The 27,353-nt window shown below is 38.0% G+C and overlaps 1 long non-coding RNA gene across 1 annotated transcript; it reads right to left on the minus strand.

Annotated features, from left to right (window-relative positions):
* Positions 1–1,267: 1,267 nt before the first annotated feature.
* LOC308184634 lies at positions 1,268–23,959 on the minus strand. The gene is made up of 3 exons (XR_013942727.1): positions 22,850–23,959; positions 2,590–2,695; positions 1,268–2,475 (listed from the first exon to the last, which is right to left on the minus strand). It is a non-coding gene; the product is annotated as an uncharacterized lncRNA (long non-coding RNA).
* Between the last annotated feature and the right edge of the window lie 3,394 nt (positions 23,960–27,353).

Consider the following 27,353-nt stretch of genomic DNA (forward strand, 5'->3'; position numbering starts at 1 on the left):
CTTTTCATACTCAGCCTGCAGGTCATTGTGTACTCACCTGTGTGATTTTGGGGATAGCCAGGAAAACCCCTGCTGAGGATCCCTGTGCTGCTGTGTTCTTCCTGTCCTGATCTATCATGAGGATGTCACTGGCGCCATCATGTGCCCTTAGTATGGGAGGGAAAAAAAGATTTTACTGAGGTTTATCAACTTCTGGTGGGAGTAGATACCACTATACCCAAGGTAAGAGATGCACCTGAGTTACAGTCCATTCAGCGGTATCAGTTTTTTTTGAGTGCATCAGCTGTTTCCAACATACTGACTTTGGCGCAGCTTTATCCTCAACTAAACCATGGTAGATGCATTACCTACAAGAAACAATGAAAAGCCAGAAGATTCACAAGACTAAGGGGACAAGTGAAGCACAACTCTCTCAGCCAAGGATAATTCTTGCAACTATTTTGTAGAATTCACTGAAGATGAAATCACGATCAAATTAACAGGCATATGAGTAGTAAGAAAGGGATGCCGAGTTCAGAAATAAAATTCATATTTTCTAAATTTTCAGGCTGCTGTCAGAAACATCAGATTTCTTTTCCAATTAAGTGTCTGGTTTCTGCAACTGGAAGTAAATTTTTATTGATACCTATGAGAACTATTATTAACTTTCCAGCAATTTTCCATTAAAAAATATATGAACACAACTGATATTTCATGCTTATTTTCTCAAGTTGTCTTATCCTTGATTATATGGCTGCTTAATGCTAAAGTAAAACATTAAATAACATGGGATCAAAGACTTTACCATTTTTTCCGCATCAGGGGAGAATGCTATGCTGACATAAAAGGATATACAATAATCTTTATTTTCATACATCTGTCTGTCTTACTGTTCTGCTCCCAGAACGCACTGTTAAAATGGAAATGGAACCAAGGTTGTTGTCCAAAAGCAAAAAAATGAAGAAAAGGCAAAATAATTTTATATTGTTATCAAGATCTGGGGTTTCTCATTATTTTTTTCCTAGGCTGGGCTTCAGAAACTTGGAGTTGAAGCTTGTGGAAATTTTCAATTCTGTTTTTTCCTTTAAAATGCCTATAAAAAAACAAAAAACAACAACAAAAAAAACAAACCCACACCCTGCTTTTAGTTGTCACAATAAGGGATAAATTAATTATGGATTGTTATACAAATATGAGAGATATTACAACCATTTAGAATATGATAAAAATCTTCGTTTTCCTTTTCTTTGCAACAGAAAATGCAACGTGTATTATATATTCAGTAACAAATGAGTGTATTTAAGGTTGAGTTTCCTTGAGATTACTGTGAAGTGTTATCTTTTTTGACATTAAGCACTATGATTAGTCCAAAAATAGTTTTCTTTAGAAGTAATCTGTTAGTATTTGTGTTAATATTAACATGTTAAAATGAAGGGCAGTTAGATTTATTATTAGTAAATGAAAATACTGCTAAATATGCACATTAATATTTTTCTTGGAACCTTATCTATTTTAAATATTCTGTAACATAATTTATATAAAAGCAAAGTCAGTTTTAATATGTCAGATAGTGTTATCATCTTGCAGGCAGCCCTCCAAGGTTAATAATGTCAGGAAATATGAAGTGTTTTTGACTATAAGATTAGACTTCTTATTTGGAAAAAGGCTTTAAATTTCATTTCAAAAGTAGATTTCACACCCCATGAAATTTAAACTGTGACATTTAGAAAACATTCACTTTATTATAATGCAGTGAAAAATTATAGTGTACATGCTTCTTGCTCTCTCCATTAAGGCTGCTTCTGGAAAGACTGTGAATCTTGTCACAGGTAAAAAATGTGAAATTCACTGAATAACTGATGTCACCAATTTTGCATTCTTAGGAGACAGATAGTTAGGCAGAAATAATTACTTCCCACTCTGTTCACTGGAATTTGAAAACAAAACCTTAAAGTGCATTCTAAACTTATTTTTTTATGTTTAATGTTTTATTGTTGTTGTTGTTGTTGTTTCCCCCCCCCCGTAAAGATTTTATTTCCACATAGAAATTCCAGAAAAATTCAATTAAAATTGAACTGATAATGTTGGTTACTCTTGCTATATTAACTGCCAAGACTGATTTAATTTGCCCAGATAATGCTGTGATCCCAAATGAACTTTTCAGGAAGTGTAGGTTGTCTTTTAAATGAAATATACATAGTTACAATTTTCTATTTTTTACTACTAATACTGAGACTCTGATTCCTTCACTTTTTATGGTTTAGAGCTTTGCATTCCAGTAAAGTACCGGAAAACACACATTGAAAACACACAGAATACCTTGTAATTAGATTTTACTTAGTTGCATTTACTTATTCAGACATATCAACTTTATCATTGTCATATGGTATCAATGCTACACTTTATACAGAAAATTTTCCTCATATGTACTAAGATCTCATTAGACTTTCCAGAGATTCATCTAATTCTTGATTCAGGTTTATTTCTTGATCACAGCTGTCAAGAGAAAAACAGAAAAAATAAAGCTCAGATTTAAGCATCCAAAGGTATGTGCTGAATGTATTCTAATTTATCATCAGACTATGACTCCACAGCCATAAAATGGTTTACCTGCAAAGTCCAAATTAGTAGTATATATTTTTTCAAATGATTCTTCAGTCCCTTCATTTGGAGAGCCAAGACTGCAGGGCAGGCAAGAGTTCACATCTACTACAATCTAGAAGGAATTAGACCAGTTGTCAATGTTATAAGATTCGTAGAAGACAGATGACATTAGGCAAAATATTTCCAATGGAGTTATGTACTACTGACATTTTCAAGGAAGTGTAAAGCACAAGATGCAACTATACTTTTACTAGGATGGGCATGAGGCCTTGGGAAAGAGGAATTATTGGAAAAGATGTAGGGAACGATTTCTATAATTGTAAGGAGAATGGAGAAACCATGTATGAAGTAGTAAGTCAAAGAATGTATCTTATTTAGTGAAGACAGAAGAAGACTGCTGTCTGTGTATATCTGAGACATACTGTGGAGAAGAAAATCCTACTTAAACAATGGCTCAGGAAAAAAGTTGAAAACATCTTAATACATTTAGAGTGGAGATTAGAAGATTGTAATTATGAGAAGACAAGAATGAAATCCTGGAACAGCTTCCTACTAAAAGTATTAGGAACCAGCAGCTTTACTTTTAAGAGGATATTGGTAAATTAACAACTGGATTATGTGATTTCAATACCTGCGCCACAGGAAATATTTCTGTCAAGGCTGACTTGATGGGTGAAAGTAGTAGTCAAGTGCCTAAACTTGAAGAAAGTTAAGGCTAGTGGAAACGAAAAAGGACAATATGAAATAGACAGCAATATCTATTTTCCTGTTAAAGATGGCAAGTGTGAAATGTCTCATACTTTTGTCATTTTATCAGGGAATAAGGACTCTTAGGGGGGAAATAAGCAAAAAGGATTGCTGCTTACCCTTGAAAATAAGCAAGTGAAATCTTCTAGGCTAGTGCTTATGATCTTTGTAGGTATGTCTTGGTATTACTTTTTTTATAAGGAATGGATTTGAGCTTTAAAATTACTGAAGTAAAAGTAAGTATTTCGGTTAACCGCACTGTCATAGTCCATCTCTGCAGAAGTGGAGAGCTGTTCCCAGTAAAATTCTGGCCATTCCTTTGGTCAGAGTCCAACAGAGGAAATGGGAAAAGATGCAGCTAGAAAATGAGCTCAGTGGGCTATCTTAAAGAATCATTGCTAAAAAGGGATTTGTTGGAGCAGGAAAAGTGACCAATTTACTACTCTTCAGGCACCCTGGCTGTTTGTTATGGAGAGATAGTAGAAGTAGACATACTTTACATTCCTGGGTTGCCCTGTTAACAATATGCATTTGTTAAGCATGTAGGAGCAATGCGTCTTTGACCTGAGATTCATTAGTACTGTAGTCACATAGATATATATGAATCATACTGCTTCATTTAGCATCAGCCAGGAACTGACCATTCATTTCATCAATCAACGTCTGCATGTCATGGACTAGTTACAATTAATGTTAACTAAATTTTTTGTAACAGCATGTAAAAGCTCTGGCAAATGGCAAATATTGTAGTTCTCACTGTGCTTTATGATTTTTTTTGTTTGTTTTCTTTGTTTGTTCATTTGTTTTTTCCCCATGACTTGAAGGACTTTTTGATATAAATAAGAAAATAAAAGGTGGAAAAAATAGATATCTTCATTTTAAACAAAAAGTTCAAGACCCACAGCCACAGTTAAGAACACAGATATTCATCTGCACTCTTCCCAACCTTTTGGTAGAAGGGTTATTTTTAATTATTGTAATTTAGCTAATGAAACTGTGAAGTTAAAGGCATGTTTGAAATCATCTTCATCTCTTAGATGCCTAACTACTACTGAGTTAAGAACTATGTAAGACTGGATTCAGGTTTGTAACTGTTTATTGCAATCAAGAACTTATTGCTTGGAATCTGAGTAATAACATGTCTTCTATTTTAAGAAAAGTTTTGGTGGTGTTCTTACTTAGTTTTTTTATAATAGTCCAGATTACTTAATTTAGTCAGAAATTTGAAGAAGGTGAAAATTAGAGAGCTGAATTTGGTGATGCCCTCAGCATGAATGTATTTCAGGACACATCTTCCCTGGCAGTGTATCCAGTACTAGACTATAAATTAGTGCGTATGGAGCAACCTTTCAACTCTTCAGTTGAGCTGATACATTGTGCAAAACAGAATTCAAGATTAATAAGGCTAGAAAGGCAGAAGGTGAGCAGAGAAAGCAAGAAAGAATAGATTTGAAATTCCATTACATACATTACAGTACATTACATACCAGCCATTACAGGCTACATACTTGATTTCCACATCTCAACTTTCTAGGTGATTTCAAATAAAATTACAAATTCAAAATTTGTTTTGCACTAATATTTAACAGTAATTACAGAAAATTTATGATTCACTTACCATTTCTATTTAAATGCTTGATTTATTTATTTTTTTTATCACAACTGAATTAAATCTTGCAGAGTCTAATATGGTTCCATATGTTGCTGCTTTGGAAAAAAATTTAATCTTTTTACTTCTATTTTTCTTTGGTCTTGTTACCATTTTGGCTTTCTTAGTTGGCTTTATTTATTTTTTGTGTTGTACCTTTAGTAAGGTTGATACACTAGTTGTATTTGAGACTATTCAGACTAGATATATCATTAGAAGATGCAGGGGTTAAATGTCTCCATTGCTGTTTTACACCAATGATGTTTTCATCTTTTGCTGTTTTCTCTCCAAATATGTATAGTTTACTTGCTCTTGAAATATCCTTTTTGTTTCTGTTAAGTGTCAAGATTTTAATTATATTTTGTTTCCATGTGATGAAATTTATCTGGCATCAACGGATTTCTCTAACATCATAAAAAATTTTCTTCTATGGATTTACTATGGATTTACCTAATACTTGCTGCAGAAGCAGCTAGCAAAAGCATTGAGCACACAGCAGTTTCAAGTTTTCAGCTGGAGATTGATTTGTTTTATTAAAAATAGGAAAAATCATACCAAATATTGTTTAAGAGTATAGAACAACGGTGTTCTTTCTTCTGTATATTACCTCAGGAAAAAAGAACAAAGAGATGCATAACAAAAGCAAATCCAGTTCTTCTTTCATAGATATCCTTAACTGAGTTTTCTGTTCAAGAAAGTTGATTCATGGCCAACAAAATGATATTTTGTTTAGCAATACATTCTATGAGTACTAGCCAAGGTGTCTTTTCCATTTTTCATCTATGCATTTCTCTCTCATTTTTGTACGGTTTTACTCTTGACAGAAAACAATCAATGTCCTTATCACTTTGGTAAATGAATTCTTTTCAAACATAGATTAATAAAACATTGGTAAAAGCCATTATTGTGCACATATAACTAAGTGAAAAAAAATGATTTTACTCCTCTAGACTTTTTAAAGCTGCAGCATTATTGGTTGTCTCACTCCTGTTGATTTCCCTAATGGAAGATTTTTTTATTTTTTTATTTTTTTCTTAAGTAATGAAATGCCAGGGTTCAGTGTAGTGCATCTTTCATTAAATCTGCAGTGATGAAATCTGTTTAATAATGTGCATGACATTTTTTCATCTCCCCCAGCTTTCATCTGGGATGGAGGTGCAATTGAATTGTTTTCCTGTCATATTTTCCATGGACAGGCATTAAAATCCATTATATTTTTAAGAAATTGTGAATTCTCACCTCTTGTCAAATTAGAACCCTTTTAAAAAAATATATTTGCTGCTAGCAAATACAAAGAAGCAAAGATTAGCAAAAAATTGCAGTTAAAACATCATATTTATAGCTGTAACTAAGCAAATGGTAAAACAGAAACAAAAGGAAAATTGTTATTGAAAAAAATACGACTCAGTCCTCAATCTTAAAAACATTTAAGCCTATGAATACTTTTATATATCAGAATAGCCTCTTTGATGTTCAAGAGATCATCACTGTAAGCAAAATTGAAGCCTTCCTTAAAATCTATAGTGAAGTGATTAACTATGATTACAGTTTCAGTTGTAGCTCATGGAAAATAAATAATTTTGTAAGCTCTTATCTTTATAATAATGGGTAATAACTTACATTTTCTTTTTTACTGAATGCATGAATATAAGCAGTGTTGTGCACAAAAAAAAAATATTCTATTTGAATTTATAAGGCAAAATTCTAAATCTTATTCAGTGTCTTAGATCAATGTATTGGGTTTATGTGGCAAAGTTTTGGTAGCAGGGGGTGCTGCAGTGGTGACCTCTGTGAGAAGAGTCCAGAAGCTGCCCCATGTGAGATAAGAAACAGTTCCAGACAGTTCCAAACAGGACCTGCTGCTGGCCAAGGCTGAGACAACAAGTCAAGGTAGTTGCACCTCTGTGACAGTGTATTTAAGAAAGGAAAAAATGCTGTGCAACAGCAGCTGGGAGATAGGAATGAGAAAATGTGAGAGAAACAGCCGTGCAGACACAGCCGTTCCTTCAGTGCAGAAGGAGGGCAGGAGGTGCTCCAGGCACCACAGCAGAAGCTCCCCTGTAGCCTGTGGAGAGGCCCCTGGTGGAGCAGGCTGTCCCCCTGCAGCCCATGGGTCCCACACGGAGCAGATCTCCACGCTGCAGCCCGTGGAGGAGCCCCCGGTGGAGCAGGTGGATGTGGCCTGGAGGAGGCTGCGGCCCATGGAGAGCCCCCGCAGGAGCAGGCCCCAGGCCGGAGCTGCAGCCTCTGGAGAGGAGCCCATGGTGGAGCAAGAAGCCCTGTGGAAGCTGCTGCCCATGGGCGATCCATGCTGGAAAAGTCTGTTCCTGTAGGACTGCACACTGTGGTATTGACCCATATTGGAGCAGTTCTTGAAGAATTGCCATATGTAGGAAGCCCATGTAGGATCAGTTTGAGAAGGAATGAGTGGGATCAGAGGGTGACGATGAAGGAGTGGCACAGACAAAGCATTATGGACAAGGAAATCTGCACTAGCACCTAGGGGTCCTTCTCCTGCTCTTTCTTCATGGATCTTGGTGGCTTGACGGTTGTTTCTGTCCTGCTTTCTCACTCTTCTCCACCTGCTGCTTCTGTACAGCATTTTTAACCCTTTCTTAAATATGTTATCACAGAGGTGCCACCAGTATTAGTTATTGGTTCAGCTTTGGCCAACACGGAATCCCTTTTGAGCCATATGAAACTGGCTATGTCCAACATGGTCTGTTTTCACAAAGGCAACCCCTACAGCCCCACCCCATTACCAAAACCTTGTCGTGTAAACCCAATATACATAGCACTTCTCTGTCTATTTTAAATTACAGATGAAGTTATAAAAACAGACTATGTCTACATTTTCTTTCCTTCTACCAAATAGAGCTGTATATTTCAACTACATCTTGATACTTTTAATTTTCAAAGCCACAGTAATTCTATACTGTAGTATGAGTAATTCTATACTGTAGTATTAACCAGGTCTAATGGAAGGAGTTTAGGGATCCAGCTCTTCAGCTTCCTCTAATTTGAATCAACTTATTTTTCTTTATATATATCTTCAGACATAGGTCCTTTGGTCTTTGCTACTAGTTACAAACTCATTGAAGTGACATAGTTCTACAAAACCTGCACTTGTAAATGGCTGTACTCTGAAAGTATGGAAAAACACATGGTTTAATCCTAGGAAGAACAGCTCCTGTGGGACTGTGCCTTTAAGGGGAGAGAAAGGCATTGTAATACAGCCCAGCTCAAATAATAAAGTTGCTTATGACTGATCTTCAGTTACACTGTTAGAAAGTCAAATGGTTGCCTCTCTGACCTGCTCTCCATGAGGTATTAAATATCATTAAATAAAGAGCAGTTAGGGGCTGGACACATGACTGTCCTAACTGCCTGAATGTTATCTTGCTGCCTGGTACTGTTACGGGCTGGCTTGCTCCAAGGCAAAGCTTGTCTACAGGGATCTAAAGTTAAGCAATGTGGATAGGAATCGATTGATTAGCTTCGGATCTTCCCTTGCTTTTTTCTTACCTCCCACTGTAGATACAGCCAGTGTGTCCTCACATGCATGAAACACCCCTTCTTCCATATTTGATGCTGCTGGAAGCTCTTTCAGATAAAAACTAATTTGATTTGCTTCCCAGTCAGTGATGGGATGATACGGGGACAGGCATCAGAAAGTGGGAGACTCTGCTGGGGAGCGTGAATGTACCTGACTGTGTCCTCTTCAAACTGTAAAGTAACAGGTGCCTGTGCTGAGGGCAAGTATCCAGACACCCACCCTCTTCTTTTTCTCATGTTTAAGAACTGAGATAAAAAGAGTTTGGGTTTGGAAAGCAAACACTCAGACAAATGAATATAATATAGTATAGACCTATCCTCTTTTTAAGAGTTTGCATCTGTGCTACTCACAAAATGGTAGCTATATTTTTAAAAGGTGGACTTCTAGAAATGTGGTGCATCTGAACGAAGAAGCACATATGCTGTGTGGATCTATACACTATAATCTCAGTTTATTCCTTTGTGATTGTCAGTGCTTACATATTTTTTTCAAACCTGAGCATAAATGATTTGGAAATATTTTGTAATATTTAAAAAGTCTTCTCTGTAACTTTTGTTGATAGAACATAATAGTCATCACAAAGGTTCAGAGTAATTTCAGCGGTTTTCAAATTTTTGCCACCACATGAATAGGCTAACCACACATTTTTGTTCCTATTCAGACTTTTAACTTTTGGATAGTTATTACAACAGCCTGAGTTCTGTTAACCTTTGTTCCCTACTGTTAATTTTCCTTTCTAGTAAGTTTTTCTCAGAAATAACTAGAAATATAAAAAAAACCTTATAATTCAATCTCTTTTAGAAGAACATTTCACTGTATTCTCTTTATCTGCTCATGTCATGTGTGATGCAAGGCTACTTAGTATGCATTTCCTTTCCCTTTCCTTTTTCTTTTCTTTTTTTTTTCCTTAAATCTTGCTTTTTTTTTTCTTTTTTCTTTCTACATATAAACCAGTTATCTGAAAAGTCTGAATATCTGAATGTATTTTGTATGAACAAAAAGTATGCTGCAACTGTCATGTCTTCCTTAAACTCTGAAGAAACAATGAAAAGAAATCATCTGGTGAAAAAAAATGCGTAAAGAAAGAACGGTATATCTCTATGTATAGGACAAACAGTATGGTTAAAATAGTGGTAAAACACTGGTAAAATTACAATTTAAAATAACACATGGATGTGATCTGAAGAAATATCTTTGCTTTATTAATCTTGATGTGATCAGCACACCTTGTAAACAGACAATAAGGAAAAACCCCTACATTTCTAAAACCTATGAATTTTAATCACAAATCCTTTGAATTTCAAAGAATATTTTGATATTTTAATCTGAAACTCTTACATTTTTTGGAATCAAAATGAAAGGGTCCATTTAAAGTTCGGCTCCATTTAAAGTTCTGGCAAAGTCATGGCATTTAAAGTTCTACAGTTTTTACTGTTTTATTTTATAGACTTCACAGGAACGGCATAACAATTATCTGCATTTGCACACATCCCAGATTATTCTTGGCTCTTAATGACTCTAAACTGCAACCTATCTCCAGTTTAGGTAAAATCTGACTGGAGAGAGAGAATAGGAACCAACTGGAGGAACTACCTCTCGTATAAATGGTTTAACACAACCATGCTCAATTACCATTTTGAACTCTTGCTCCTTTTCCACACTAGCATTGATTTAAACATCTTGTTCTTCAGTTTTGTGTGTTGTAGCTAAGTGACACATTTTAGAAGCCTTGTGGGATGTCCCCCTGGTACTGTTAGAGCTGGATGAATACAAGTTCAAATTCCCATAAAGCTTAAAAATAGATTCTGAAAGAATCCAGTCACTTCCAGAAACTTTTCCAATAGAGAGGACACATAATATGCAGCTCATGTGTTGGTCAGAAAGCACACTCAAAAGCTTGAGGAAAATTCTGTCTTACCAACTATTTATTGTCAATAAACAGAAAATCAGGGGAGAATCCATAAATTCCAAAATTGTTTTCTACAGTTTTCTTTTCTTTGAAGGTTCAGAGCTCCCAGTTTCTTTCCATCTAGTGTTCTCTAGAACATTTTTTGTCACTGACTCTTATTTAAAACAGCTTTTTTAATACTCAAGCCACATAGGTCCAGAATAAACAGGTATATCCCAGAATCACAGAACAGTTGAGGTTGGAAGGGACCTCTGGAAGTCATCTGGTCCTACCATTCTGCTCAAGCAGGGCCACCAATCCATAAACTTGTATTTCAGCTTTGAGATAAAATGTGTGTAAATCAGGAACATTGTTGGACCTTGGTACAATACAGCTGTTGCTTTCATAAGCCAAATATTTTGGGCTTCATTATTTTGCAGTTGTGTAAATTTAAATCAGGATTCAAATTAATTCTGAATTGCTCCTAAGGTCTAAAATTTTCAGGATCTGTGCAACAAAAAAATGGTGGTTCATGAGAACTAAGAACCAATAAGAGATTATTCCTAGAGAAAGGGAAAACTTTCATGCTATCAAACAGCAAGGCAGCTGTGACTTTGCAGCTTCTCTGCTGCTGAGAATTGCTTTTCTTGGGAGAGATTTGTTATACCCACACAGTCTTAACAGGGCACTGCTCTCATATGACAGGAAAGGTAGCTATTAGAAATGGGACCATATCAGGGTCCAAAATCATGAGGAGTCTGGAATGATAAAGAACAAAGAAGATGACATAGAGGGGTGTTTTGAAAAACAGTGTGTATTGCTTCTGTGTAAAGTTACAGCTCATGTCATTATTTGTTAAATGGAAGTGACTTTTCTGACTTTTAGGACATTGTGTATCTAAGCATTCATTTATGATAGGCACAGTGCTGGATGGTGAATGATTTTCATCTTACTTGAGGCTGTATCAGAAAAGGTGGAAGGCCAAATAGCTTGTTCCAAAATGCTAGCAGTTTGATTCAATACAAGTGATCTCAAGCAACAGTACAGATGACCTGCTTGTGCAGTGCTAGTTGCCCCCATAGTCTTTATTCCTACGGCTTACCTGAGCAATTCCTATCCTTTGGCAAAATAAATTAACTGTTTATAATTCTGTGCTGTTGTATGCTAGTGCTCAAAATACAAACACTAGATGTGCTTAATGAAGTAGGTGAAAACGGAAACTAAGGTTCCTTCCAGTTCAGGGAGGAGAAAATATGAAGAGGACCCTTAGTCTAGAGAAACTGTCGGTGAATTGAGGCAGAGGAAAGCAACGGTTGTAACTTATGAAGAAGTATAAGAGAAATCTAAAGAACAAATCAAAAGTATTTGATTACTCAGCAGTTGTTGCTGAGCTGAAAAGGAAGCCATTTTAGTCACTTGGGCCAAACTGTCACTGAAATATGTGCTACTTGCTAATGTTGAAAATCAAGATGAGGTACAGCAAACAGAGCAAGATATTCTGAGAAGTCTGAGGTAAGAAGTTAATAAGGAGAACTCTTCTGGGAACACTAAACAGGGAGAAAAAAATATTGTACAATACTTTAAGCTGGACTAATGCAAAGACTTAATTTTTCAAATTGCAGGGACAGTTACTGTAGGTGGAAAAGCATTTGATAATAAAGACCTGAAAAGTGATAAAGAATGCCCATAGAATCTGTAGAATCTGTACTTTCAGCTTTGAAAAAGAGGGATGAACTTTTAAGTGGGGTACAAAACTCATATCTAAGAAATGTTACTATGTGTCAGCAGAAATCCCATTGCACAAAAAAACCTAACAGAGCTACTAAAATCAAAGGCCATTTCTGCTGCAGCTGTCAGCTTAGCATCTGATGAATCAACATGTATTAGAGCTGTGGATCAGCTCTTTTTGGATTTGTTGTGTCAGTGCTAAAAGCTTTGGAAGCTCAAAAGATTTGTCTTTGCAAACACCACGTTAGAATCTGTAGAGAAAATATATTTGTTTCTGACCATTTAGTTTGTAATGGAGGGAACATCCAGCTAACTCTACAGGTACTTTAAATCTAGATAGATTTTACAGTCCCTCAAAAACTTCTGTTTCGTTGCTGCATGAATTTGTGTGTGTTAAATTTACCATATTTATAGAGGGTAGATTTAAGTCTGTGATCCAGAGCAAACTACTTTCATGCACCGAGTGTACCAATAAATAAATAAATAATAATGACAAAAAGCAAGATCGAGGATGTCATTATGAGAATGAGGGGATATCTTGGATCTGTGGCACCTATTAGTATTGAAACAACTGTGTACTTACACACTGTGAAGAAAGGCCAGGGTGTTGATACCTACACTAGCCACCTCCATGTATCCAATCCATACTCTGATTATGTCCAATGTATAGTAACAAACATTTGGTTTAACCTGAAATCCCCACTAGACTGGCAATTTTATTGTCTTTGGCATAAGGACTCTCCTAGCTGATATAGGGCAGCTCGTACCAGCTTCTTTTTGTGATTTTAAATAAATCTTTGCTGACTATATTAAAAAATAAATCAGGACCAGAGCACATTCTTCATCACTAACTTGTGATTGCTTTGACTGCTTCATTCTTAGTGTCATCACTGGTACAGTTTTGGTTGTGCCAAACAGCATTCTCTCAAATTTTGTCTGAACACAAATTGCAGAGAGTGGATGCCAAGGAACACTCCCAAAAGATGTTATAGACAAGACTCCAGTGTTTTTGTCCCTCTGCTCTGTTTAGCGCTCTAGCACTATCTTAGAAGGCTTTGAATTCTCAAACTCCCCACATATTTTTATGTCACATTACAGATTTTCGGTGTAGCAGCTATCATGCAACTTCAGTGCCAGCTGTACATTTTTTTATTTATTTTTTATTAACAGAGACTTTGAACTGATAAAAATAGATAAAATATAACAACCAGGTTTGGTGGCCACCAATGCCCTACATGAGGCCTGGAAAATATCTGTAGCTGTGCTGTGTAAAGGTGGCCATGCCACACCACTCGGTCTCAGGGCCAGAGGATGGTTCCTTTTTCTGTTTAGTTTATTAATTTCTGTGTGTTGATGTTTGGAGATCTGTTGACCACCTAAAAGAAGACTTGCTGTGTGCCAACACTTTACAGCAGAAAAGGGTGTTCTGCAAGATCCCAGCTCACTCCTAAGTGCAAATCATTGGCATTTTGTGGTGCCACTTCCTGGTTTTCTTTTCTGGCACCTCTAAGACATCAGTGCAATTTCTGGCACTATTTAGGGTAATCCTTCCTGCCAAACACCTTACATTCCTCCTGGTGTTATTTACTATCAAATATAAATAATTGCTGTTTTCAGATTAAAAATATTTATCTTAAAGTATAACAGACAGATATGCAGGTAGTCTGATGCATCCAGTCAACGATACTCACAGAAGGTTCATATCTTTTGTGAAGTATTTAAGGTCTTTTGTTACCACTTATTTAGCAAGAAGGACTGAAAGTGAATTCTCCACGATTTTATAACAGTGTTGGGTGAAGTGAGAGAAGCCTATATGCAGTTTTCCAGTTACTCATACCAAAAGTAGCAGTCTTGTATTTTCTTCCTGACTCCTTTTGGCTCAATAAATCATCACTTGCTGTACTGGTTTTATGTGGTAAATTTTTGGTAATGGTGTGGGGTGGATGGGCTGCAGGGTTGGCTTCTGTGAGAAGAGACCAGAAGCTTCCCCCATGTCAGATGCTACTGGTTCTGCCTTGCTCAAAGCTTAGCCAATGAGTGATGATGGTGCTGCCTTGGTGATAACATATTTAAGGAAGGGTTAAAAATGCTGTTCAGCAGCTCTGAGAGAGAGGAGTAGTAAAAAAAAGGAAGAGAAACAACTCTGCAGACAACATGGTCAGTGAAGGAGTGGGAGAAGGTTTTCCAGGCACCAGAACAGATTCCTCTGCAGCCTATGGAGAGGACAACAGTGAAGGAGGTTGTCCCCCTGAAGCCCATGGAGGACCACATTGGAGCAGATATCCACAATGCAGTCCATGGAGGAGCCCATGCCAAGGGAGGTGGATGTATCCAAGGAATCTGCAGCTTGTGGAAAGGAACCAATGCAGGAGCAGGTTCCTGGCAGGAACAGCAACCTGTGGGGAGGAGCCCACACCTGAGCAAGTTGTCTGTCAGGAACTGTGGCCTGTGGGGGACCCACACTGGAACAGTCTGTTCCTGAACAGACCCCGTAGAAAGCATCCACATTGAAACTGTTCTTGAAGAACTGCATCCCATGGGAGGGACTGATAATGGAGCAGTTCATGAGAGACTGTATCCTCTGGGAGGAACCCACACTGGAGCAGGGGACGAATGTGAGGAGAATGGGCAAAGATGAAGCATTATGGATTGACTGCAACCCATATTCCCCATTTCCCCTTTGCTGCTCAGGGTGGGGAAGAGGTAGAAGACTTGGGAGTGAAGTTTAAACTAGGAAGAACGGAAGGATGGTAGGAGGAGTTTTTAGCTTTTTTTTTTTTTAATTGCTGTTATTTTTATTTTTATTTCTTACTATCCTATTCTGTTATTAATTGCAATACATTAAAATAATCTTCCACAAATTGAGTCTGTTTTGCCCATGATGGTAATTAGTGAGTGATCTCCCTGTCCTTACTTAGATCCACAGTCTTTTTCATCATATTTTCTCCCCTGTCCTGCAAAGAAGCACAAACCCACCATGCTTATACACATACTAAATCAGCTAGCTATCCCACTAAACCCAAATACACAATAGGCAGAGCATGCCTATCGGGAAGCAGAAAAATCAGTCCTTTGAAGAGGTAAAACAGTTTAAACACTGTGTACAGAATGCTGTATTCAACAGAATACCTTCCAGATCAAGCTTCTTGGGGAAGCTTAGATGTAGACTAAATTTGTTGAGAATAACATATCTTACAAAAGAAATAAATATCTGTGAGCATGCAGAGAAACAAGACTGGGATTTTGGAATCTTTAATATAGAATTACATGTCTGTAGGTTTAGCTAGGCACCCAAGGATTTAAACCATGCTATGATTACATTATGATCTTGCTTAAATACTGCAACCTGGTGTAGTGGAAGGTGTCCCTGCCCATGGAAGAGGGTTTGAATTAGATGATCTTTAAGGTCCCTTGGTCCCTTCCAACCCACAAACCATTCCATAATTCTATGAAAATAGAAGGGATAGGGATGAACAAATTACTGACCTAGCTTTTTCAAGCCATACATACTATAAAAATGGAATATTTAAACGGAAAAGTGATTTCTTTCTTGGTTTTGGTTCCTTTCTCACAACTGTACTATTGGTAAATCCTTAAATCCTAGCATAATTTTCCATCTTTGGTAGAAGTAGTGCTAATAATGGATCAGACCTTAATTTCTTGTTCTTAGATTTTGAATAAAATTTAAATTCTTGCCTGTCAGTCTGTACAAGCAATAGAGACCATCACATCCTCTTCCTCTTTTATTCACAGAATAATAATAAAAAATCCAAAACTAGCACTGTGAAATGCCAACGGCAAGATTTTGACATTCTTACCCATATGAAATTGCATCTAAGAGTGGGTATGTTTCAAAAGTAAGGGGAGAAAATCAGATTTCATCTGATTATAAAAATGTTATTCCTGGGTATGAATGAATATTGGTATAGTATGGGCATGGTATGAATATTACAGATACCGAAGACAGACATTATAAGATTTCTTCCAAAGTCTCAGAAGATTATGGAGAAGTCCCACGGGTTTAACAGGATTAAGTCTCTCTCTCTCTCTCTCTCTATATATATATGTATACATACTAATTGCCCAAATGCTTCCTGAGCTCCTGAAGGCTTGGTGCCTTGACAACTTTCCCGTGAGCCTGTTCCAGAGCCTGATCACCCTCTCAGTGAAGAACCTTTTCCTAATATCCAATCTTAACCTCCCCTTACACAGGTTCATGTCATTCCCTTGGATTTAATATAGACCTCCAAAGTTTTGAACACTAGATAGTCTTTGAAAAACAGTAGAAATTTAAATGTTTTTGTAAAGCCTCACACACTTTCATGGGATCACTTTATTTGGACAAATTATGGAAAGCAAATTCTTTAGTCTAATGGTACAAGAAAGAACAAATAATCTTTGACAAATTTTTCAAAGCTACCAAGGAAAATGCCTGAAAACTTTGCTTATTCACAACATCATATTAAAATTTCAAATGAAAAAAAAAAAGAAAAGAAAAGGAGAAAAATTTAAATTAAGTCATATTAAGTAAGTCATATTTTGAATCTTGTCTCAGAGAAGTTTTTCTCTAGATTTTATGGATATATATATATACATATATATATATTCTAATATATATATCTAACAGTATCATAGAATCATTAAGGTTGGAGAAGACCTCCAAGATCATCTGGTCCAACCATCTCCCTACCATCAATATCACCCACTAAACCATGTCCCTAAGTACCACTTCCAACCTTTCCTTAAACACCCCCAGGAACAGTGACTCCACCACCTCCCTGGGCAACCCATTCCTATGCCTGACTACTCTTTCTGAGAAGAAATTTCTCCTAATCACCAACCTAAACCTCCCCTGGCACAACTTGAGGCCATTCCCTCTAGTGCTATCACTAATTATCTGACAGAAGAGGCCGACCCCAGCTCCCCACAACTTTCTTTCAGGTGGTTGGAGAGAGCAAGAAGGTCTCCCCTGAGCTTCCTCTTCTCCAGACTAAACAGTCCCTATTCCCTCAGCTCATAGGACTCATAGTTCTTCCAAGGACTTGTGTTACACACCCTTGACCAGCTTTGTAATCCTTCTCAGGACACGTTCCAGGGCCTCGACGTCCTTCTTGTAGTGAGGGGCCCAAAACTGAACACAGTAATTGAGGTATGGCCTCACCAGAGCAGAGTACGGGAGAACAATCACCTCCCTGGTGCTGCTGGCTACACTATTCCTGACAGCTAGGATGCCATTGGCCTTCTTGGCTACCTGGGCATACTGCTGAATCATGTTCAGGTGAGATGAAAAAAATATGTTTTTATTTGTTTTTAAAGCATATGTTGGTAACTTAGAAATGATGAAGCAGATTTTGCCTTTGCCATAAAGTAAGGCTATTAGGTCTTACAATCTATAAAGTCTAAATATAGAGAACTTAAACATCACATCACTTATTTGTCCAAATTATGGATTTATTCCACTCATTCTTAATGGCAATACAGAATATTATGATTTATGCATACTATTCTAGGAAAAACATAAAGTATTGAAGAAAATCATGCTTTGCTAAAAGGTACGTAAGAATAATTGTAATTTTGGCAATTGTTCCACTGAGGTTGTACATGTTACTCTTAGTTTATGATTGTATCTCAGAAAAAGATTTAAACACAAAGATATATTTATTGAATCCCTTTAGTTATACAGTCTACATGTTTAGATTTCTAAGTGATTTTTAAAACATTTTTTCCATTACATGTACCTCTTACAATATTTTTGTCAGACAGAATACTCAATGTTTCTGAGCATATTGGCAGTACATTCCTGCATGCATATAAACTCTTGACAACTTTAAACAGCATGTTATTTATATTCTGCTTGTTTTTTTCACACATATCCTTTCATTTCATAGCTGGAATTTAACATTATTGTTTAGTCTGCTGTCTGTGTTGGTAAGGGCTGCAGTCATTCTTTAATGTCCTGTATTGGGTTTATGTGCCAAGGTTTTGGTATCAGGTGACCGCTGGGGTGGCTTCTGTGAGAAGGGGCCAGAAACTGCCCCATATCAGATAAGAGCTAGTTGCAGCCAGCTCCAAAAGAGACCTGCTGCTGCCCAGAGATTAGCCAATAAGAGACGTTGATTGCAACTGTGAGAAACACTCCGTAGCCAATAACTTAGGCTCAGGCGAGGATCTCAGTGAAGTAGTAATTTATTCGCGATTGCAATGGCGGGCGCCCCACAAGCAGGAGAGCGCACCTACTAGTTCCAAAAACACAGTTTATATACTTTTTGATGACAGGACCCTCCCCTGTTTCCCCACTGGAGTGGGTAATCCAGGTTCACAATCTATCTGATGCTTCACAGACAATGCCTGGCCTTCAGTTTCCGGCCTGTTTTTGAGATGGTAATGTTTTCTCCCCTTATCTGGCTTGACTTAACATAGTGATTTTCACCTGATTGCTCTAAGGAGTCTGGTTGTCTGCATTTTAGGAGGTCACCTGCTGAGCTTTCTTATCACTGTAAGCATATCTCAATACCACATTCCTTCCTTCTATACAATGTAACACTGCAAAAACAACATTTCTATTCCCACAGTATCTCACTGTATAAGACATATGGTTGGGGATTTTGTGTGACAAAATTTCTATGTATGTCCTGTGCTCATCTGTAGCACTATCCAAGAGCCAGGAAGGGTACCTGAGAGTACTCCAAATGACTTTAACTACCTGTGTTTGTGAAACTTGTTTCAACACTTTCCAAAGATGGCCACCCCTTTCAGTTCCTAATGAACTGCTTTTGGGATGGGATTCAGTTACCAATGTGTGGCACTAAGTACCATTTGAGATGCATATAATACCCCATCTGGCCTCCATCTGCAACCCAGAAGGCTGCTGGCAACTCCAGTAAATTCTCTTCTGTATTTGTCAGATCCATGCAGACATCTTGGACACCTCAGTGTATCCCAGATGGGGCTAAATGTCTGTGTCTGAATGATAGAATTGAACCTTAGATCTCCACTGATTGCTCTGAGTGCTTGTATGTAGATATATGTACAGAGATGCTGTATAAGATATACACAGAAATGTTTTTTGCTATAGTAGGGAGAAAATTCTTATGATCAAAGCTCAATTACAGTTAAAGCTGGCCAGTACTGTGGGAGAAAATAAAAAGGTCTTTTAAAAAAATATTAAGAGCTAAAGGGGAACCAGAGATAACATTGGTCTTCTGATTGATGAGGATGGTCACCTCACAAATAGGGATGTAGACAAAGGAAAGACATTTAATGCTTTCTTTGCCTCTGTCTTCAACATCTATGATGGGCCATGGGACCCCTGGAGCCCTGAGCTGGAGGACTGTGACTGCAGAAGCAATAAACTCCCATGCAGGATTTGCTGCTCGAAATGTGTATGTTTGTAAGTCTATAGGCCTGATGGGATTCACCCCAGGGTACTCAAAGAGCTGGCTAATGTCATTGCAAGACCTCTCTGAATTATTTTTCAACGGTCTTGGGAATCTCTAGAGGTCCCAGAGAACTGGAAGCTGGCAAACATAGTACCAATTTTCAAGAAGGGCAGGAAAGAAGACCCTGGTAATTACAGGCTTGTCAGTCTCGCTTCAGTGCCTAATAAAATTATAGAGAAGGTTATTCTTGGAGTTATTGAAAAGCACTTGAAAGGCAATGCAGTCATTGGTCATAGCCAACATGGATTCTGGAGACTTCCAGAGATAGTTGCATGGGTTTTGGTAATACAAACTAAAGAATCATATTACCAAAATCAGATCTATAACTACATCCCCTGAAAAGCTATACAGAAGAGCAAAAAACAAATTCTATACCTATAATCTAAAGAAACTCCCAATAAAACTACATTTTATAAAGTGAAGACACCAAGGATTGTGTTTCTTTGTGCTACATCCTTTAGAAACCTGACTGTCTTGGCCTGGAGCTGAACTTCATAGAATCATAGAACATCCTAAGTTGGAAGGGATCCATAAAGATCATCAAATCCAACTTCATCCCAGACATTAGTTTATGATAAAGAGTTTACAGACCTAAAATTTACAGCTATGTTCTTATTCTGACTTTAATAGCTGTGATGAGACTTTTTTCATTTAGATTTTGCCCTTTTTTAGCGCTCTAGCTGTAACAGCATGCTTGTTATTTTCAAATTTACTATTTTGAAAAAAATTAAAAATAATTAATACTTTTTTTTTCTTCCTGGTTTACTGATTGTAACCGAACAATTGTGAGAACTTTTTTGTCTCCTGTATACAAGTAATTTAGTTAATGTAATCTGTATGAATTTTTTTGCAGTTCATCCATGCTTTAGCATATGTGAAAGGAGCTGGATCTTGATATGGAAAACCTATTTTCTTCAGCTTTCACAGAAGAGCACTTCAGAGAGGTTTCTGATCTGTTTTTAATACTGCTGTTTGAAGGTAGTGACACCAGAGTATAGAAATTAAAAGTTGCTTACATAGTGCAGGTGCTACATCTTCCTTGTAATCTTAATTTCTTTTTCTTTAAATGTTTTTCAAAATGTACCAATTGACTAGATAGTCTCCATTGAAGAAAAAAACTTCTATTTGAAAAAATAAAAATAAAAACTAAAAAATTGTTATAAAAGATTACTCTAAAATTTCCTCCCACAGATGGCCAGAAAATCCATTTCACTGACCATGATGACTTATAAGCATCTCTTTAGTCAACTGGATAAGTTTTGCTCACTTTGCATAAAGAGAGCATTTCATACTTAAAATCTATATAATCATAAAGCAGTGCCTGTCTGAATATAAACTACTAAAATACAGTAGAGCAATGTAATTAAAGAATCTGTCTAAATAAAGAATACTGGGTCTGTTCAGTCTTGAGAAGACTGAGAGGGGATCTTATCAGTGTTTACAAATATCTTAAGTGTGGGAGACAGTGGGATTTGGCCAATTTCAGTGGTTTGTGGGGATAGGGCAAGGGACAATGGTCAAAAAATGGATCACAGGAAGTTCTGCACCAACATGTGAAAGAACTTCTTCACAGTGAGGGTGACGGAGCACTGGAACAGGCTGCCCAGGGAGGTTGTGGAGTCTCCTTCTGTGGAGGTATTCAAAGCCCAGCTGGACGCCTACCTGGGCAACCTACTCTAGGGAACCTGCTTTGGCAGGGGGGTTGGACCCAATGATCTCTTGAGGTCCCTTCCAACCCCTACAATTCTGTGATTCTGTGATTCTGTGATTCTGTGACTGTCATGAATATACACAGATGTATTAGATTCAGGGCATAGAGACTGTGTGATAGCAAAGACTCAGGGACTGCTGATCTGTAGGAAACCAGGGAAACACCTGAGAAATGTCACAAAGGAATTCAGACTTCTTTCCCCCAAAATGTGACAGGATAAATGGCCCAACAGAAGTGCATCTATACCAATAAACAAAGCATGGGTAACAAACAGGAGCAGCTGGAAGCCATTGTGGATCTGGAAAATTATGACATAACTGTTATGACAGAAACATGGTGGAATGACTCACATAACTGGAGTGCTACAGTAGATGGCTATAAAATATTCAGAAGAGTCAGGCAAGAAAGGAGAGGCAATAGATTTGCCCTCTATATAAGTAAAGGATTGACTGCATAGAGCTGTCATTGAAAAATAGCAATGAGCATGTAGAGAGCTTATGGGTGATAATTAGAGGCCAAGCCAACAAAGGAAACTGTGGTAGGTGTTTGCCACATGCCACCTGATCAATGAGAGAATGTTGATGAATTGTTCTTTTTTCAACTACAGGAAGTATCATGCTCACAAGCATTGGTCCTGCTGGGGAACTTCAACCACCCTGACATCTACTTGAAAAGCAGCACAGCAAGCAGCAAGCAGTCTAGGAGCCTCTTAGATTGTACTGAAGACAATTTCTTTATCCAGTTGATAGATGCTACAAACAGAGGAGGAGCTTTACTGGACTTGTTGCTCACTAACACAGATGACCTCATAGCGACATTAGTCTAGGTGGTAGCCTGGGTTGCAGCAATGATGCCATAATACAGTTCATGATCTCCAGAGATATGAGCTAGACAAAGAGCAAAGTTAAAACCTTTAACTTTAAGAAAGCAAACTTTCACCTGTTTAAGGAACTGGTGAATACAGTGCCATGGAAAACTCTCTTCCAGGACTTTGAAGCAGAAAAAACATTGGGAGTTCGAGGATTTTTTTTATTTTTTTTTTTAATTTCAAGCACAAGATCTCTCAATTCCTAAGTGCAAGATATCGGACAAGGAAGGCAGGAGATCAGCATGGCTGTGTAAACATCTCCTGGTAGAACTGAAGAGCAAGAAGAAAGTGCATAGGCAGTGGAAGCAGGGACATACATCTTGGGAACAATATAGGAATGCTTCTTTGGCATGTAGGGGATGGGACTAAGAAAGCCAAGGCAAGTCTGAAACTGAACCTTGTGAGGAATGTGAAAAATAACAAAAAAGGACTTCTACAGGTATGTTGATCAGAAAAGGAGAACCAAAGAGAATACACCCTCCAATCCTGCTAGACAAATCGAGAGATCTAATGACTGACATGGAAAAAGCTGATGTACTCAACAATTTTTTGGCCTCAGTTTTCCCTGGTGATCAGTCTTCTCTAAACTCCCAAGACCTCAAGACAGAACCTGGGTCAATGAAGTCTCTCCCATCATGGGAGAAGACTTCGTTAGAGACCATCCAAGGAATCCGAACATACTCAAGTCATGGGATGTGATGAGGTGCATCCCAGGATACTGATGGTACCAGCAGACACAGTTGCCAAGCCATTGTCCATCATATTTGAGAAAACATGGCAGTCAGCTCAAGTCCACAGTGACTGGAGAAAAAGGAAATATCACACCTATTTGAAAGAAGGATAAAAAATGAGACCCTAGAAACTATTAACCAGTTAATTTCACTTCATCCCCCAGAAAGGTCATGGAACAGATCCTGATAGAAACCGTGTTGAAACGTATGGAGGCTGAGGGGTTGATTAGAGATAGTCAACATGGTTTCACCAAGGGCGAATCATGCCTAACTAATTGTCCTGGTTCCAGTTAGGACAGAGTTAATTTTTCCTCCTAGTAGCTGGAAGGGTGCTATGTTTTGGATTAGGATGAGAAGAGCGCTGATAATATGCTGATGTTTCAACTGTTGCAGAGCAGTGTTTACACCAGGCCAAGGACTTTTCGGCTTCTCGCTCTGTCCTGCCAGAGAGCAGGCTAGGGGTGCAGCAGGAGCTGGGAGGGGACAGACCCAGGACAGCTGACCCAAACTGGCCAAAGGGGTATTCCATACCATCTGACGTCATGCTAAACAATATATAGGGGTGGCTGGCCGGGGTGGGGGGCCGGCTGCTCGGGGATAGGCTGGGCATCGGTCAGCGGGTGGTGAGCAATTGCATTGTGCATCACTTGTTTCTTACACATTATTATTATTAATACTATTATCATTATCACTATTATTATTATTGTTATTATTATATTCCTGTCTTAATAAACTGTCTTTATCTCAACTCACCGGCTTCACTTTCCCGTTTCTCTCCCCCATCCCAGAGAGGGAGGGGGGAGGGTGAGCGAACGGCTGTGTGGTGTTTAGCTGCCAGCCGGGTTAAACCACAACAACACACTTCTCAGAGATCTAAGGGATCTACCTTAAATATTCCTTAGGAATGAATCACCTTTAGGAGGTAAATATTTTTCTCATTTGTCTGAAAGGAGAATCTGGCTGACTGAGCTGACTATCTAACTAAATCTGAGCTGACTAGCTCAGATTTAAGCATCCAATTTGCAGATGCTTAAATGAGGGCAGATGAACCCAAGTCCATTTGTCTATGGCTTTAATTGGCATTATGAATTGCTGGAACAGAAACACTGAAGAGTGTTACTAAAGAAGCATTATTTTCCTGCCATTAAGAATCTTAGAGACAAATGTGATAACATGCATTAAATAAATACAATACAATATAATACACTACAGTTTATCCAATATCCTCCAAGTTTTCTCCTTTGAATCTAAGATTCAAAGCCTGTTATGTGTGCAGGCACAGGACATCATTTTCAACTGCTAGATAAGGTAATAAAAGACAGCAAGGCATAGGATAACACATTGTATCTAGCTAAATGCTGTAAAACCTGCAGCAAATGTAAAGATGTGATTGTGATAAATGCCAAAAATGTATGTGACATGCCACAGGATATCTGTAAAATACAGTAACCAGAAAAGTTTTGAAGATGTCAGATCAAGGAAAGTACATTCAAATTTTCTTGGAAACTTTTTCAAATTACAGTGCTGTCTCACTGTCATGAATATAAAGCTGTGACTTCCTTTGGTTTTCTATATCACTTCATGCAGATTTTCTACAAAATGTCTGTGAGACATAAATGTTTTCAGAGACCAGTCCCATCACAGAAGCTCCAACTGAGCATTCATACAGAGTAAAAATAAGTATTAATCTGAGCAGCACTGACTTTTATCATATTTATTATCTGTTGTCTTTTCTGCTGCAATCAATAAGGTGAAATGTCTATGCAAATGAAACATTTTCAGTGCTGAGCTGAGACATGTATCTCACAGGAGGTCACTGTACAAGCTTTCAATACAGCCCGAAGCATTTTGCTGTTAAAATGTAAGGCATCTCTTAAACTTATTTTCCAAGACCATGCTGTTGAATAAAGAAGAAGATGAAAGGAACCCATACTTTGCCATAATACAGCAAAGTTGTTGAATTTAATCTCAGGAATGATAAATTATTTCTAACCCTGTGTAAAAATAAAATCTTAATAATTTTTAGGGACCTGGTGGAAGTAAAAAAGGGAAACAAAGAGAGGCAAGCATTGCAAAAGAAGCAGATAAACTAGAGATCAAACCAAAGATTTTTTTGACATTATTCTTCAGGAGAAGCTGGCAGCCCATGGCTTGGACAAGTACACTCTTTGCTGGGTTAAAAACTGGCTGGATGGCCAGGCATGGAGAGTAGTGGTGAATGGAGCAAAATCCATCTGGTGACCGGTCACCAATGGTGTTCCCCAGGTGTCGGTGTTGGGGCCCATTCTCTTTAATATCTTTCTTTATGATTTGCATGAGGGAATTGAGTGCATCGTCAGTAAGTTTGCAGATGGCACCAAGTTGAGGGGAAGTGTTGATCTGCCAGAGAATAGGAAGGCCCTGCAGAAGGACATGGACTGGTTGGATTGATGGGCAGAGGCCAATGGGATGAGGTTCAACATGGCAAAGTGCCGGGGCCTGCACTTTGGTCACAATGACCCCATGCAGTGCTACAGGCCTGGGGGAGAGTGGCTGGAAAGCTGTGCAGAGGAAAAGGATCTGGAGGTACTGATTGTTGCTCTTGTGAACATGAGCCGGCAGTTTGCCCAGGCCAGTGGCATCCTAGCTTGTATCAGGAACAGTGCAGCCAGCAGGACCAGGGAGGTGATCGTCCCCCTGTATTCTGCTCTGGTGAGGCCACACCTCGAGTACTGGGTTCAGTTTTGGGCCCCTCACTACAAGAAAGCCATCAAGGCCCTTGAGCATGTCCAGAGAAGGGCTACAAAGCTGGTGAAGAGCCTGGAGCACAAGTCCTGTGAGGAGTGGCTGAGGGAACTGGGGTTTAGTCTGGAGAAGAGGAAGCTCAGGGGAGACCTTCTTGCTCTCTCCAACTACCTGAACGAAAGTTGTGGGGAGCTGGGGTCGGCCTCTTCTGTCAGATAACTAGTAATAGCACTAGAGGGAATGGCCTCAAGTTGTGCCAGGGGAGGTTTAGGTTGGAGATTAGGAGCAATTTCTTCTCAGAAAGAGTAGTCAGGCATTGGAATGGGTTGCCCAGGGAGGTGGTGGAGTCACCGTCCCTGGGGGTGTTGAAGAAAAGTCAAATCTGGAAACATGATCCATAGTGGAATTTGAAAATGTGCTCAATATATAGTTTAAATCCTGTGAAATGTGAGGAAAAATGGATCTATTGATTATTTCCATTAGCTTACTAAAGAGAAACAGAGTCATAGCAAGATCTATGTTAAGCTCTGCTTAGATTTTGAAAATAAATTCTAGAGGTCAGAATCAAGATGGCACTATAATATCTATGCATATTCCTGTATAAAAATAAAAAAGTTTAAAAATGTTTTTTCTATCTAGAATAAATTCAAATTAATTGGTTCTGTGCTAGCATAAGTATCCCTGCTCTCTCCCCAAAGTATTCATCTGTCCTGACTGAAAATGCTGCTATAAATGACATAGACTGGCTAGCTGGATGATTTGAGTGTATAGTTTCACACATAAAATCTTTAAGGTTAAAATTGTTGCGAAATCTTATAAGTAAATCTAAATATAAAAGAAAATCCATTCTGCTTTGTAGTATCTTTTTGCATGCTGATATTGGCAATTAGACTTGCATGATATACATGTGAAATACTTATTGACATGCTAATCAATGCAAATACCTCAGGAGGATTTATAGGCAGTCAGAAGTGAGGGAGAAATCATTTAAGTAAAATGGGTTTTTTAGTTTGCAGATTTTAACCTTAGGACACAAACTGAGAAGAGTGACTTTAAGCAGATCAAGGAAGGCTTTATCAAAGAGATAACAGAACCTGAACTTCTGCTCCCAGATAAACTTCATGCTGTTTCTGAGAAGAAGTGTATATTTTCTGAGGTATAAAAATCCATTGCTTGGTAACTTGATAAAATCAGAAGAGACTATACTCAGGTAGATGAAAGAGACATGGAAGGAATGTAAATAAAAATATCGACAATATGAAATCTTCATTGAACAACTATGCTCTGGCAAACTAGGTTGTTACTTTTATTTTGCCTTTTGAAAATGAACATAAGATTTAACAGTTTAACATTAACGATAATAAAAATAAGGCTTATGTTTGATGGATTTCACTGAAGTTAAAAGAGATAACATGCTGCTACATTAAAGGGTAAAGAAGCTTGACAGGAACTAAACCTCCTTGTGTTCCAGCTTGTCCTCACATATCAGAGGGGCTGGGGGCAGCTGGGCTTAGATTCTGAGTGATGCCCAATTCAACACTATAAGTCCAGTTGCATTCAATATATTGAATTATCATGAGCATGGATGCATAAATAACATAATACACCTTCAGTCTAGTAGATTAATGACTGGTGCAGTTTATTGAAGCAACAGGAGTAGAGGTTCTTTTGGATTGATGGTGACAAACACTGTCTGCAAAGCACATCCCAAAAGTCAATGATGTCCTTCT

This window comes from Anser brachyrhynchus (assembly GCF_964034855.1).
Source record: "Anser brachyrhynchus genome assembly, chromosome: 1".
NCBI lineage: Eukaryota > Metazoa > Chordata > Aves > Anseriformes > Anatidae > Anser > Anser brachyrhynchus.